The sequence below is a fragment of the Podarcis vaucheri genome, assembly GCF_965113315.1.
Source record: "Podarcis vaucheri genome assembly, chromosome: 1".
Classification (NCBI taxonomy): domain Eukaryota; kingdom Metazoa; phylum Chordata; class Lepidosauria; order Squamata; family Lacertidae; genus Podarcis; species Podarcis vaucheri.
In genome coordinates, this window is record NC_138759.1 from 51396072 (window position 1) to 51402071 (window position 6000).

Sequence of the window (6000 nt, forward strand, 5' to 3'; positions counted from 1 at the left end):
ACTGCTTAACTGGAGAGCAAAGCAGTAGTAACTGTGCATGCAAATCAAGCAATCCCCGTGACAGGCTACGTTTAAAGCTCAGACCTTCTTCCATGGTGGAAAATTACAAAGCAATGATAGTTCTGTAAGGAGGACTTCGTGGGAGTTAAATCATCTCTATAAATACATATTCTAATTTGCCACTATATTCCACAGTAAGGAAAGAGAATCTAGCATAGAGCAGATTGGATTCTCAGTGGCTAGAATCAGGGAGAAGGAAACTAACCCCATCCTGTGTGCGCGCACACACACAAACATTGCCCATCTTATAGTGCCCCCAACTGAACCCATTTACCTTCCCCCATTTGACTGCATAGTTTCAGTCTTAGGAGAGGAATATAAAACACTGCAATGGGAGGCCAAAATCGACCTTCTATCCCCTCCCCCCATATTTGATAACCTGGTCCAAATTTATGGAATTTTTGCAATGAGGGTGTAATGTGTCTGTCTCATGTACAGAGGAATTATATACTTTCTGCTGTATGCTTGGAGTGCTACACATAGTAGTAGGTTCGATGCTTTTCATTTCACTCTGTTGTGATGCTCACTACAAAGCGAAGAACTTTACAGGAAAAGGGTATTCCGGCATCTCAGAGGGCAGGATCTGAGCCAGTCAGTCTGATTGCCAGTTATGCCGAGGCCACATTATGCTTTTCTGGCAAGGTAAAGAGAAGTTGGCCATCTCCCATCCCAAGAGTATTTCCTGAACAGATGTCGTCAACATTTGCTATGGCATTAGGCCTAGACTTGTCAGGCAAGCAAGTCTGACTTGGACAGTTCAAGTTTGTGCTGTTTGCTACCTGCCATGAGACTCTAAACCAGTGACAACTCTCGTGGGTGGCCCAAGCGGGATCTGTCAAGCCTCAGCTTCTCCATCAACCCCTCCTGTCAGATGAGAAGCAGTCAGAAAGTTTTTGAGACTAGCGAGCAACATTTCATTTCCACAATGCTGATAGTTTTTATTATTATTATTATTATTTCATTTATTTATTAAAAGGATTTATAGCTTTTCTTTTGAGAATGTGCTCCACAAAGTGGCAAGCAACATATCTGAAGATATAAACTTAATAAATAATGAAAATATTAAACCCAACAAAAGCACAGAGATAAAAATAAAATTTTAAAACTCCACCAGACCCTTGTGTAACACCTCCTGTTTATATTAATCATTAAATGCCATCAAGAAAAAATGAGTCTTCAAAGCCCACTAAAAGGACATAAATATTGGAGCCTGTTTAATTTCAGAGGAACGGAGTTGCGGGGTCACCAAAGAGAAGGCCCTGCAATGAATGTTCACTTTTATTTATTTGTTTACTGCATTTATTGCACTTATATACAGTACTGTCTTCCTGCCAAGACACTTAAGCAAGCCATCTGAGATGGATCTCAACATAATTTTTGAATCCCAAAAAAATCTGCTTCCTCAGGCGTTTGATTGAAGTTGCTGGTTCCCTCCACAGCCCTCCTTTGTGCTACCTTCCATACTCTTCTGGAGGGTCTCCCACCCTCTGGAGCAGTCTTTTTTCAAGGGTGCGATGGTCTGCAGCAGGAAAGAGGAATTGCAAAAAGCCACTTCCCCTTCTCTTAAATTAGTGGACACCTCATCTGGATTAAAAGCAATTCCATAAATAGGACAGCGAGCTACGTAAGATTCCCCCCAAGGCTTTTCTGCTTATCCTCAAATGCCAGCCAGTACTCGTCTGTAGATGTTCAAAACACTAAAAATCATTAGAAAAGTTTAAAATCTTGTTTGGGTGCATTTTCTAGGAAAGACCAGTATTTCACAACTCCTTCTAGACCTCTCCTTGCCGTGTGTTTTTATTTATTTTTAATGTATTTGCTGCCTCATCAAAAGTTGATAAGGTAGACTACATTTCCTAGTTTAATGTATTCATTTTTTACAATATACTAGTATGACACTCTCTCACACAAAAGCCAGCTGCCTTAGTTCCTACTACGGAGAAAATTGTGGGAAATTCACAGGAGGGAATTTCTCATATGGAAGGTAAAAATCAGAAAGCAGAAATTGTAGCTCATTTCCTCCCTGTTACAAAAGAAGAGCCTGCTGCATCAGGCCAATCTAGTACAGTGGTACCTCGGGTTACAGATGCTTCAGGTTACAGACTCCGCTAACCCAGAAATAGTGCTTCAGGTTAAGTACTTTGCTTTAGGATGAGAACAGAAATTGTGCTCCGGCAGCGTGGCAGCAGCAGCGGGAGGCCCCATGAGCTAAAGTGGTACCTCAGGTTAAGAAGAGTTTCAGGTTAAGAACGGACCTCCAGAACGAATTAAGTTCTTAACCCAAGGTACAGTACCACTGTACAGGATCCTGTTCTCACAGGGGCCTATGGAAAACCCGCAAGCAGGACTCAAGCAGAAGAGCACTCACCTGTGGTTTCTGGTGTTCAGAAGTTTTTTGCCTCTGACTGCTGAGACCTTGTTCCCTTTCCCAGATACAAGAAAGCACAAATCAGTGAAATAATGGACACAGTGGAAGATCAAAGAAAGTGTTGCTCAAGGGAGTTGCTTGGTTACTCCAAAACCATATATTTCTCACATATAATGGGAATTATTTGAGAACCCACCTTTTAAACTGAAAGACTGCACATAATGCATGATGGACTTTGCAGCTTCCTCCACCCTCTTGTGTAAAATCAATTTGGAATGCAGTTTTCGATCCTGTTCCCTCCATTTTCAGGCCAGATTGGGAGATTGGCTCATGATGGTAGTCATCTTACATTTCCTCCAGAACTGAAAGATAACAATTTACTGACACCTGGACCTTGACAGTATCCAGCTTTTGAAAACCAAGGCTCAGCTCACAAGGCAGATCTGCAAACATATCCCCCCCCCAAAAAAAAGTGCTATGGGGCAGCCTCCCCACAGAACCATTAGCCCTGGCACCAGATTCCAAAGGATCCAGAATTTGAAACAGCCCTGTCAGTGTAGCATCACTTTGGCTTAACTGAACTCCATTTATTTTTTCATACAAATAGAATATTCTGAACTCTGCTCAGTTTCCTAGCATCATCAGAAGCACAAATAAACAATTCACTTCACATTAGTTTGATATCAATTCATATTTAAGGACTGAATCAGCTGCCAGGCGACTGGCTTGAGAACAGTGTAGCGGCAATCCATATATACTACAGAGCACAAATATAACAGAAAGAAACAATGTCAGCTCACATTAACAATAGGAACAACCCAATGATCCTAATTTAAACATATATGTTAATATAAGCAGTCCATATGTCCAAATACATAACCAAATGAGGCTGGCAATGGTAAGATGTATGTATTGCATTTGCAAATCATTAACTTGATATCTGATGGCTACAGCACCTTTTCCTAATATAGAAGAAAGGGGGTTGCCAGCTTTTGGACCTTTAGAGCAACTGGATCTGCAACCATTAGCAGATGATTACATTTGCTTCTACATTTTCTTTGGAATTTGCCATCCTTTGATCGCTCACTTGCTTTGAAGACTCCAGATGGTGAGACTGCCAAGCTATTGCAGTCTGGTGTTTCCTGCGTGTTGTCCTCCCTCCTTCCCTAGACCTAGTTTGTGACAATGTTTTTTTCTGGCTTTAAATGCGGTAGCAGTGCATTCAAAATAATTTTCCTCAGTGTCTCACAGCAATGCCTCAGATATTGGGAGTGTTTAAATGGTGGCTCATAGCTGCTCACTGCCAGGCTGTGCTAGCGCATCCTCCAACATTTCTCTGATGAAAATAGGAAACTACATCAGGAAACCTCTCCCACATTTGAACCCTGTCGCACACATAGACATCATATACACATCGGACACCTCGAGCCAATTGCAACCACTCTGCCAAACCTACCTCACAGAATTGTTGTAAAGGAAAAATGTGTGAGGGAAGGGATTGTGTGCAACACCTTTGACAGATAAATGGAATGAAATAAGATTTTAGCTGTAAGCTGCCTTGAGTCCCTGTCAGGGAAAAAGGAAGGAAATAATGATAATAATAATAATAATAATAATAATAATAATAATAATAGCAACAACAACTGTGAGAATGAACAGGAACATACTAGGGAGTAACTCCTATTGAACTCAGTGGGACTTAGTTCGGAGTAAAAATGTTTAGGATTGCAGTATAAGAGTGCCCACTCTTGGCCCAGTTACCTGGAAGTAAGTTCCATTGAATACATTGGGACTTACTTACGAGTAGACAGTGTAAGGCTCCATTTACAATAAAGGAATAAACACTCCATGCACTTCCTTTAAAAATGGCTGGCTGCATTGCAATTATAGAATTTAAAGTGGATTGGTGACATTTTCCTTCAAAATTTATAGCTGTGTGCCAGCTTCACCATTTCCTTCATTTGGTGCAGCTGTTTTATTTTCAGGATAAGTATGACTCCGTTTTTGCCCTTGAGCACACATTCACACACACACACACACACACACACAGACAGACACCATTTTTTATTGTTCTCCAAGTCATGGAGGGGAGGAAAAAGGAAAACATGGACATTCTGGGATCAAATCAGAAACCAGGATGGCTTCTGTAATTCCGGGACTGTCCCTGGAAAATAGGAGCACTTGGAAGGTTTGTGCTAGTGGACTTTGGTGTAGGCTGTGGGCCTTACAGCTGCCCTAGGGGGTAGGGTCTGGGGTGAAGCCTGCTGGAACCTGATATTCACTGAAAACATTTATGTCCTTAATCTTCTTACAGCTCATCTCCTCAGTCCTGGTCACACTGAGCTCATTCAGATCCTCATCTCCCCAATTATGCACCAGCATATTCCTAATTATGGAGCCCAGCTGGCCTCCGATTTCCATCTCGCCCAGACTGAAGCCAGGGTCAGGGTTTCCAGGCAGCAGCCTCTGCATTTCAAAGGAACGATGCCTTAGAGACAAGCTAATAAAACTGGTAAAAGTGCAAATGTAGAGTGTTTGTATCTGAAACACCTTTCCAGAAGTCATTCACGTTGCAAGCAGCTCAAACTGGGCTCGGTGGAGTATTTAATAATGGTTGAAGCAACATGCAAAATTCTCCCTGTCTGCAAGCATTAACTAAGACTCTTCCCTCCTGCGGTTCTCTCTTTTATACAGGAATGTATTTAAGATTCATAGCAGAGTTTTCAGTTATAATACTGGAAAAGTGAAAAGTTAGCTTGTCATGAGAAGCTTCATTACGGGAATTTCAGTTTTTGATCTTTCTGCTTTGTGGAACCGTCTAGGTTTAGTCTCATTTCCCTGACAGGGCCTCTGTCCTTTCAACAGTGGCATGATGGGTAGAGATGGAGGAGACGCAGCTTCCCCAGCAAGGGGATTCTACTGAGAGGGAACAAAGCACTTCCCAGAAGCCTCTGTCAGGTGGCCAGGGCTGTAGCTCAGTGGCGGAAGACACGAACCAGGTGCCAGAGATACCAGGTTTGATCCCCGCCATCTCCAGCAAGGGCTGGGGGAAATTGCCATCCGAAAGCCTGGAGGAGAGCTGCTACCCTGCCCATCCGTACAGTGGTACCTCGGGTTACATATGCTTCAGGTTACATACGCTTCAGGTTACAGACTCTGCTAACCCAGAAATATTACCTCGGGTTAAGAACTTTGCTTCAGGATGAGAACAGAAATCGTGCAGCAGCGGTGCAGTGGCAGCAGCAGGAGGCCCCATTAGCTAAAGTGGTGCTTCAGGTTAAGAACAGTTTCAGCTTAAGAACAGACCTCTGGAATGAATTAAGTACTTAACCCGAGGTACCACTGTATAGGCATTGCTGAGCTGGATGGACCAAGGGTTTGACCCATTGCAAGGCAACTCCTGTGTCCCTAGCCTTTATCTCTGAGGTAGGCTTACAATCTCAGAGGCGCTGAGACGTCCACCCCCTGTATAATCTAACAGCCGAGCTCCCATCAGCATCAGGTGACAAACTGTGGCCGAACTGCCTAGTGCAAGATTTGCATCCCTGGACACACCAAGCTAGCATATCAAG